This window comes from Palaemon carinicauda, chromosome 6, assembly GCF_036898095.1.
Source record: "Palaemon carinicauda isolate YSFRI2023 chromosome 6, ASM3689809v2, whole genome shotgun sequence".
Taxonomy (NCBI): domain Eukaryota; kingdom Metazoa; phylum Arthropoda; class Malacostraca; order Decapoda; family Palaemonidae; genus Palaemon; species Palaemon carinicauda.
The window spans coordinates 154,311,726-154,322,563 of NC_090730.1; positions in this window are offsets into that span (position 1 = coordinate 154,311,726).

Here is a 10,838-nt window from a genome sequence, read left to right on the forward strand (position 1 = left end):
ACAATAGACGTGTCCCTGAAAGTGATATTTATCACTGAATTTCCCTCAGAGTTTTGAAATGGTTATTTATGGCTATGGTCCTGCATCGCGCATGCGTGGAATTGGTTAAATGTCGCTGCGTATGCAGATGATACTGTCATATCTACGAAAAATACTATGCTTTGATTTTGAACATCTTACTAGAATTTGTTTATGTTTTTTACGTGGATGCAATATTGTTTTTCTATCTTATGAAATATCTGTTTTGATTTTGTTACTGTTTTTAAAATGTCTTATTTTAATTGTGCATTATTTCTCTGATCGTTTTTATTTTTTAGTTATTTCCTCTCCTCTCTGGGGTATTTTACCCTGTTGGAGCCCTTTGGGCTTTTAGAATCTTGCTTTTCCAACTAGGGTTGTAGCTTAGGTAGTAATAATAATAATAATAATAATAATAATAATAATAATAATAATAATAATAATAATAATGATAATACCCTCTTCCACCGAACCACCTTCATCAATGACAGGCCAGAACCAAAGGAGTATTGGTAATGGCCTAATACCGAAGGAGGGAAGTGAATGGAAAGATTCCAATAGTCTCATAATACCTTCTTGACTTTATCTCCCTTTCCATTTAACGGATGGAATATCCCTTCCAACAAAAAGAAGGGATTGATGCTCTTCATGGAAAACACTGTTTTGAGGTCGGACGTTTAGTTTTGGACAAGGTCATATATAAACCTTGCTTTTGTGCCTCGTTTGATTTTAAGGTTATTCGAGGAGCGTGTAAGTCTGTTAACTATCAATGGTGGTAAGGTTCTCATTTCGCTGTCAGTATCATTATTATTATTTTTTTTTTTTTCCGACTGGATAGTATTTATAGTGTAAGGTTCCGGGTTGCATCCTGACTCCATAGGGGTCCATCACTTTTCTTATTATGTGCGCCGTTCCTAGGATCACACTCTTCTGCGTGAGTCCTGGAGCTACTTGACCCTCTAGTTTTCCTAGATTCCTTTTCAGGGATCTTTGGATCGTGCCTAGTGCTCCTATGATTATCAGTACAATTTCCACTGGCATATCCCATATCCTTCTTATCTCTATTTTCAGGTCTTGATACATAAACATTTTTTCCTTCTCTTTCTCTTCAACTCTGAAGTCCCATTTTTCTGCGACATCAGTGAGTGATACTTCTTGATTTTGTCAATCAACGTCACTTCAGGTCTATTTGCACGTATTACTTATCTGTTCTGATACCATAGTCCCAGAGGATCTTTGCCTGATCGTTTTGTATCACTCACTCAGGTTGGGGCTCTTACCACATATTACTGCAAGGTAGCTGATGTTTCTTGCACAGGCTCCAGTGAAGGGATTAAAGCCTGTGCAAGAAACATTATTATTATTATTACTATTATTATTATTAGTATTATTATTATTATTATTATTATTATTATTATTATTATTATTATAGGATACTATAAGCCCAAGGGCTCCAACAGGGAAAATAGTCAGTGAGGAAAGTAAATAAGGAAATGAACTGCGAGAATCTTTCATATATAAACTATAAAAACTTCAAAATAACAAGAATAAGAGAAATAACGTTGAGTATTGGTGCTCGAATGTACCCTCAAGCAAGAGAAACTGATTAACCTTCTTTTCCTTAAAATCTTAAATGAACCTTCAGTGCGTATAACTGAGGCTTCATTTAGAATACCAGCACTCACTGGAATAAGTTGCTTTTTCATAAAGTAAAATGTTTTTCAAATGTAACGAAATAGAATTACTCAGAATTTCGTTTTGTATAGCAGTTCGAGGCTAATACTCATCGGACAAGGAAATAAGTCATCTACAAATATATTTCAGCTTTGTTTTCGACACGTCCTGAAACTCTGAAACCCTTAGCTGGGATTGAATGATAAAATTTTGCAGATGACAAAATCAAAATCCTTCGTACTAGAAAGTATAAAAAAATTTAATAAGAAAAGAAAATGATGTTTCTTAAAAAAAAAGAACTCTGTTAAATAAGCACAACTTACTACCCAATTTATATTAAATTCACAATATATCTTCCTTTAAAGCTGTCAATCCTCATCACATTTGTCATCTTTATTCTGTTCAATATGGAATATATCTTTAATTTGCGGTTTTTTGTGTGTGTGTGTGGTTTTTTTTTCGCATTCTATTGTCCGATACATACAAGGATGTTTTACATGGTTCTATATGAATGTGATTGTCTGTCCTTTTAAATGTTGCCCTACTAAGACTTTGCTATTTTTTAATTTGCTTTAGTCCACAGTAGTAGTAATAATGATAACAATAACAACTAGAGGGGCACTCAGTAGGGAGCATACCTTGGCCACGCCAAGCAAGCTTATTTTCCTTTTAACTCGTACCAAAGACTGCCGTGTACTTGTACTTTTATGTACTATATCCAGAATGTTACAGATTCAACCTTGGGCACATCCATCATGAATACCAATTTTGATCAAAATCAGTACAATAGTATTTGTGTAAAGCCGCTCACAAACAAATAAACGGCAACAGGGGTGAATACATACTATTAAAAAATCTGTAAATTTAATTGGAAACTCTCCGTAAAAATATACCGTTCTAGTCCGTATTTCAGTAAAATACAGGCGACCGTAATTTTACCCTACTATTTTATCTTTTACGGATTAGTGACCGTAATACCAATCCTTAACGCCAATATGTCTGTTTTTTAAACTGTAAATGGCCTGCAACATTTATTCTAGGATTTTTGCCATATTTAACGGCAAATTTCAACTGTGTACCCTTGATTTTGGCGATGCCAATAATAATGGAAATTTCTGAAATTTTATAAACTGGCGCTCATTTTAAATCACTGCAATAACAGCACGTGACTGATGTCTCCGGGTTATAGAATTAAGAATATTATATGCGATCGATTGAGGCCGACGATCTTCGAATAAAAGAGCCTCGGAGTTTCTTCACGACAGACGTAACCCTTGGCAATTATTATTATTATTATTATTATTATTATTATTATTGTTGTTGTTGTTGTTGTTGTTGTTACTATTATTATTAATAATATTTTTATTATTATTATTATTATTATTATTAGCTATAACCCTAGTTGGAAAAACATGATGTTATAGGCCCAAGGGCTCTAACGGGGGAAAATAGCCTAGTGAGAAAAGGAAATAAGGAAATAGATAAACGATATAAGAAGTATTGGACAATAAAATAAAATCTTTGAAAACATTAACAATATTAAAGCAAATGTTTCATACATAAAGTATATTCTGGAAGTTGAATCGTTGAAACTTTCCAAGTTCAAACTTCCACTGAACGTTTTTTTTTATGTTGAACAGCTTGACAGAAGTCTCTCTTCACAGTTTATATATGATAGATCTTTTTAACGTTGTTACTGATCTCAAAATGTTTAATATTAATTGATCATTACTTCATCTGTAGTTTATTTCTTTCCTTATTTCCGTTCCTCACTGCGCTATTTTTCTTGTTGGAACCCTTGGGCATATAGCATCCTGCTAATCAAACTAGGTTTGTAGCTTGGCTATTATTATAATTATTATTATTATTATTATTATTATTATTATTATTATTATTATTATTATTAAAATTGTTGTTGTTGTTGTAATTATTATTACAAGCTAAGCTATAACCCTAGTTAGAAAAGCAAGATGCCATAAACCCAAGGGCTCCAACAAGAAAAAATAGCCCGGCGATGAAAGGAAATAAGCACATGAATAAACTACAAGAGAATTAATGAATAATCAAAATGAAATATTTCAACTGTTTAACTATTTTTACTGTTCTTCGTTAACAGTTTTACTACATTACCCTTTTGAATATTTTTTGTGATTATTATTATTATTATTATTATTATTATTGTTATTATTATTATTATTATTATTATTATTATTGTTATTATCTAAGCTACAACCTTCGTTGGAAAAGCAGGATGCTATAAGCTTACCTTATTTTTGTTTGGGTTCCCCCAGGTCCCTCAGTGTGAGGCACCTCGTATATCCACCAGAGAGTTGCTAATACATCTTCCGGTGTATTTTGCATCTTCCAGTCTTGGATGGTCTGGGATGCATCTTAGGTATTTATCGAGCTGCTTTTTAAACGCATCTACGCTCACTCCTGATATGTTTCTTAGATGAGCTGGCAGCACATTAAATAGTCGCTGCATTATCGATGCTGGTGCGTAGTGGATTAATGTCCTGTGCGCCTTTCTCAGTTTACCTGGAATGCTTTTTGGTACTATTAATCTACCTCGGCTTGCTCTTTCTGATACTTTAAGCTCCATGATGTTTTCAGCAATTCCTTCTATTTGCTTCCATGCTTGTATTATCATGTAGCGTTCTCTTCTCCTTTCTAGACTGTATAGTTTTAAAAATTGCAGTCTTTCCCAGTAATCAAGGTCCTTAACTTCTTCTATTCTAGCAGTATAGGACCTTTGTACACTCTCTATTTGCGCAATATCCTTTTGGTAGTGTGGGTACCATATCACATTGCAGTACTCGAGTGTACTACGCACATAAGTTTTGTAAAGCATAATCATGTGTTCAGCTTTTCTTGTTTTAAAGTGTCTGAATAACATTCCCATTTTTGCTTTACATTTAGCCAACAGTGTTGCTATTTGGTCGTTGCATAACATATTCCTATTCAAAATTACACCAAGGTCTTTAATTGCTTCCTTGTTTGTGATTGTGTCATTATTAGGTCCCTTGTATGCATACACCATTCCTTCTCTGTTTCCATAATTTATTGATTCGAATTTATCGGAGTTAAATACCATCCTATTTATCTCCGCCCATTCATATATTTTGTTTAGATCTCTTTGTAGTGAGTTCCTATCTTCATCACAAGTAATTTCTCTACTTATTCTTGTGTCATCGGCGAAACTTCTCACTACGGAGTTTTCAACATCACAGTCTATGTCTGAGATCATAATAACAAATAGCAGTGCAGCTAATACCGTACCTTGGGGCACACCAGATATTACCTGGGCTTCATCTGATTTCTCGTCATTTGCAACCACTATCTGTTTTCTGTTTTGCAGGAATTCTTTTACCCATTTTCCTATCTTTCCCACAATATTATGCTTTCTCATTTTTTTCTCCAATATGTTATGGTCTACCTTGTCAAAGGCTTTTGCAAAATCTAGATAGATCACATCTGTGTCTTTTTCATTTATCATATTATTGTATATGTTTTCATAGTGAGCTATCAGTTGGGTCTGTGTACTTTTTCCAGGTACGAAACCGTGTTGACCCATATTAAACAAATTATTTTTGACCAAATGGTTCATTATTTTCTTTTTTATTACCCTCTCATACACTTTCATAATATGTGATGTTAGACTAACAGGTCTATAATTGCTTGCCTCTAGTCTTGATCCACTTTTGAAGATAGGGGTTATATAAGCTAATTTATGTTTAACATATATCTCGCTCATATCTATACTCTGTCTTAGCAGTATTGCAAGTGGCTTCGCGATAGTGTTTGCAGTTTTTTTTAACAAAATCGCTGGAACTCCATCTGGTCCGGCTGCCGATCCATTTTTAATTTCGTTTATAGCCGTGACAATATCTGCTTCATTAATATCTATATCCGTTAGATATTCAACATTTTCTTCTCTCATTTCTGTTTCATTATTCTCATTCGCAATTCTTGGCGTGAACTCACTCTTATATTTTTCTGCTAATATGTTGCATATTTCCTTTTTTTCATTCGTTAGCCGTCCTTCAATTCTTAAAGGGCCTATTTCTATTCTCCTTTTATTCATCTTTTTTGCATAGGAGTAAAGTACTTTGGGGTTTCTTTTTATATTTTGAAGTGTCCTTTCTTCTAAGTCCCTTTTTTCATTTTCTTTCGACTGCATAATCTTTTGTTCTGCATTTTCTATCTTACATTTTATTTCCCTCATTTTCCACACATTTTTTTCTTTTGCAAGATTTTTCTTCCACTTTTTAATTTTCTGAAATAAGATCCTTCTGTCTCTTGGTATGCACGTCTTTTGTTTATTGTTTTTTTTCGGTACATATTTTTCAACAATTTTCTCCAGTATTTTGTACAGTATATCCGTATTTACCTGTATATTATCACTTATAAATACATTTTTCCATTCTTTATTCAGTTCTTCATTTATTTCTGACCATTTTATATTCTTACTGTAAAAGTTATATTTTCCATATCCTTCCCAAAGTTTTGTGCTTTTATTAATTCTGTGATCACTTGCTTTGGAATGAACTATCAATTCTATGACATTGTGGTCTGAAATTCCCGTGTTATACACTATTATTTCTTTAACATAATTCACCTCATTCACAAATACTAGATCTAGGACATTTTCCTTTCTTGTTGGAATGTGGTTTATTTGTTGCATATTATGTTCTAATAGCATATCTTGAAGCTTTTCAAATTGCCTCTTATCTTCTGCGCTACTATTACTCTCTTTTTTATATGTATACATATAACCACTTTCTTCTATCCGTTCTTTCCAATCCACGAAAGGAAAGTTAAAATCTCCGGATAGGAGTATATTCCAGTCTTTATGGTTTCTACATATATCATATATTTTTTCTATTATTATGTCAAACTCCTTAGTATTTGGGGGTCTGTAAACTACAATATTCACTAGTTTTTCAAATTCAAATTCTACCGCAATCAATTCACATTCTGTGTTGCTGTATTTTTCACAGACTTTTCCTTGATTTATGTCTCTTCCATATATTGCGGTTCCCCCTTGATTCCTATTTTTTCTGTCTGATCTATAAGTTTGGAAACCCTTTATCTGGTCATCACTGCCAGTCTCTTGGGAATACCATGTTTCACTTATATTTAATATATCTATTTTTTTCAATTTGGGTTAGTTCTTCTAGGAACTCTATTTTCCTTTTAGAGTTACTCGTGACTAAACCCTGTGCATTCATCACTATTATGGTTTGTGTCTCATTTCCATTATTTAATATTGGTAATAATATGGATTCTCCCATGCTTCCTTCCTGTTCTGATATGATGTTCTTTTCTTCATTTCTCGGAATTCTGCCATTAAAAAATCCAACTTTTCCATAATATTTGTTCTTTCGCCTTCATACTTATTTTTGTGTGTAAACCTGCAATTATCTCCATATCTGCACCAACCCCTGGCATTATATATGCATTCTTGGTAGTTGGGCTCTATTTGTGGAGCTTTAGGTTGAAAGGCCTTTTTTGGTGCATAGTGCGGTATATACGCTGTCTGCTTTTTTGTTTCTTTTTTTGTTTCATTTTTGTTTTTCTTTTCAGTTTGCTGAGTTTTCTTACTCTCATTCATAGTTGCAGGATGCATATATCGACATTTTTTGTTGAAACTGCATCCTTTTCCTTCTTTTAGGGTTTTGCATATTTTTGGATGGAGATCTCTGCATTCGTCTCCATATCCGTCTAAATACGCACATTTACCATATATTTCATAATTATGGCATATCTTTGGATGCTTGTAGTAGCATCTTTCGCCAAATTTGCAATTCCCTCTTTTCAGCCTATTACAGACTATATCTTTCTTTTCTTTTTTTTCTTGTTCTTGCTCTTCCCTAAAAGTATGTAGGTCCGGGTAGAGTCTCTTGGGTCTATTATTTGTTTCCATCTGATAATTTATTTCTTCATAAGTATGTTGTTGGATGGCATCATAAGTTATATCAATGATTTCCTCTGCATCCTTACACATGTCTTGTTCATTTTTCTCTTCTTCTTCTTCTCCTTCTTCTTCTTCTTCTTCTTCTTCTTCTTCTTCTTCTTCTTCTTCTTCTTCTTCTTCAACTAATTGCAGCTTTAGTCTCGACTTAATTATATTTTCTATCCAGACTAAGCATGTTGAGCAGAATACCTTTGTGTCTCTATTTTTTATTTTTTGCTGTATTTCAGCACATGTGGGGTGTGTTGGAACATTACAGGCATTACATTTTCTAATCAGTTGTTGAGGATTATTAATGGAATACCATATCTTACATGTATTACACCATTTTGGCATTCTTTTTCCCAATGCATCAATCAGCATATTTACCATATTGGACTTGTTATTGTTCTTTGATGGAATGTGTTGATTGATGTAGACTTTCTTTATAAGTCTCTTTAACACTTGGATTTTCTTTGGAATTTCTTCAATTATTTTACTGATGTTTTCCGCAGATTTGTTCCAGTCTATTGGATCATATTGTTTCAATATGTCTGCGAATATTTTTCCGTCACACTGGTTGGAGTTGTTGGTGACATCTGTCGTCAATCGGTCGAGCTCCTGTTTCGCCAACTCATAAAATTTGCCTTTGCTGACTCCAGCGATATCTCTCCACGAGTTGCCTGTGTTATACAATGCCATCTTGGTCAGATTTTTATTAATTCACAAGAGAGAAGTGATGAACAATGAAAATGAAATATTTTAAGAACAGTAACAACATTAAAATAGATCTTTCACATATAAACTATTAAAAGTGACTTATGTCAGCCAGTTCAACATAAAAGCATTCGCTGCAAGTTTGAACATTTGAAGTTCCATCGATTCAACTACCTGAATAATAATAATAATAATAATTATTATTATTATTATTATTGTTGTTTTTGTTGTTGTTGTTGTTGTTGTTGTTGTTATTATTATTATTATTATTCATCGTGAAGGAGGAAAATAAGAGAAGGCCCTGAAAAATATATGATTTCAGTTTGGGGATTCATGATGGACGAAACCTTCAAATGCATTACTGAATTCACATTGCGTTTGGAATAGGTCATTTTATTCTTACGGCTTCAATTATTTTGTCGATGTTTCAATTGATTGTTTGGTATTATTAGTTTCATCCAACATCGGTTTTTTTTTTTTTTTTTTTTTCTCAAATTTGTAATAGTATATTCTTAAGATAATTTTTTTTATCTTTTATTATGAAATACACATTTACAATATTACAGTTTATAACATGTATGCATCATAGTATATTTATATAAATAATTTTTTATTTTACATATAGTGCATTTACAATTGAAATTTTTACTATTTATCTAAATATGTTTTTAAATAAAAAATATGTCTAGTCGTGATTACTCTTTTAATAGAAGTTTTAAATCCCATTTTATTTATATTAACCGTATTTATCATTCTTCTTTTAATATATTTAAGTAATTGCGGGTCAGTATTTGAAAATCCTAAGTATCATCCCATTCATAATATCCCTGCAATAAAATCGGCTATTATAACCATTGCCGTATTTTTGTCCTTCTTTAAATCTTCTTCAAAATCTAGTTTTAAAACCCTTAATCTATTAATAGTTTTCAATTTAATTTTCTTAAGATTATTAATACGAAAATATTTCTCGAATCTGTCGGAAATTTATTAGTACAGAGATATCTGTCTATGAATATTGTTATCCATTTTGTTACCCGAAAGACTAATTTACATTTTGTTAAAGATTTTATAGTTTATATAGGAGATATTTATTTTATTGTTGTTACTCTTCTTAGAATATCTTATTTTCCTTTCCTCACTGGGCTATTTCCCCCTGTTGGAGCCACTGGGGTTACAGCATAGTTGCTTTTCCAACTAGGGTTGTAGCTTAGCAAGTAATAATAATAATGATAATAATAATAATATGCAAGTGTTGCCCCCGTTGATATTTTGTTTTCTGGCAATGCATTGTGGATAAAAATGCCTGTTCGTATTTTTTCTTTTATTTCTGAACTGTAGTTACCGTAGAAATGCTGAAAGCTGATTGATTTTTTTTAAGATCATCAAATTTGCTGTGATTTTGCAATTTGGTCGTTACTCTAAAAAAATCATTTTAGGCTTGCTGCTGTTGTTGTTATTGAAGATTGCTTAGCTCTTGTGGCCAATGCAAGGGCCCCTAAGACTTTGTTGACTGCCATGTCTTCCGTAGTGCAGATTATTATAAAAATTCATTAATATTTTCATCAAAATTAGCATCATTAAGGTTATTAAGATTTTTATTATTAAAATACTCAAATCTAATATTAAGATTATTATTGAAATGATTAAAGTAAATATTTATAGGTATTAACATTTTGAGGTTATCGGGTGGTTTCATGGAGACTATAGTGAAACTCCTGATTAATTAAATGGGTTTGTCGTGAATATTCGGTTCTTCTTATAAGTGTGAAGTGTCATGCGTGTGATTCAGCCTTATTTTTTTTTTTTTTTGGGGGGGAGACAAACATATCGTAAGCACTCAATACCAACCAGGAAAACTATATAATCAAAGACGACTGTGTTATTACGCTGTGACTGGTTATAAAGGAACTTTCCCTCATAGTAGTCATCTTCCTCTTTGGATTTTATATATATATATATATATATATATATATATATATATATATGTATATATATATGTATATATATATATATATATATATATATATATATATATGAAACTGGTTGCACAAATATTGGGACCACAACATCTGCAGCTCCTAATTCTATATGAGGTAAGAAAGGTGGCTAACTGAAATATTTTGCTCTCGTTATCAGAGTGCCCGGTGTCTTAAGTAAGGTTAGTGGTGGGAAGGAGGGCTCAGAGAAGTCTCCCCCCTCCCCCCCCCCCCCCCCTCCCCTCAGGAAGTAAGGAAAACACTGGCCGTAGTTGAGGTCAGGTTAGAAAGCCTCTCTTATTTTACTAATTTTGTGTATTCTTTAACCGAAAAATAAATAATCTCCTACCGTTTTTCAATCCTAAATCTGGTGTTGGTTGAAACAATAAGTTTACCGATTGTTCTTGGTAAGAAGTGAATTACTTTAATTATTATTATAATTATTATTACTACTATTATTATTATCACTATTATTGTTATTAATATTATTAGTATTAATA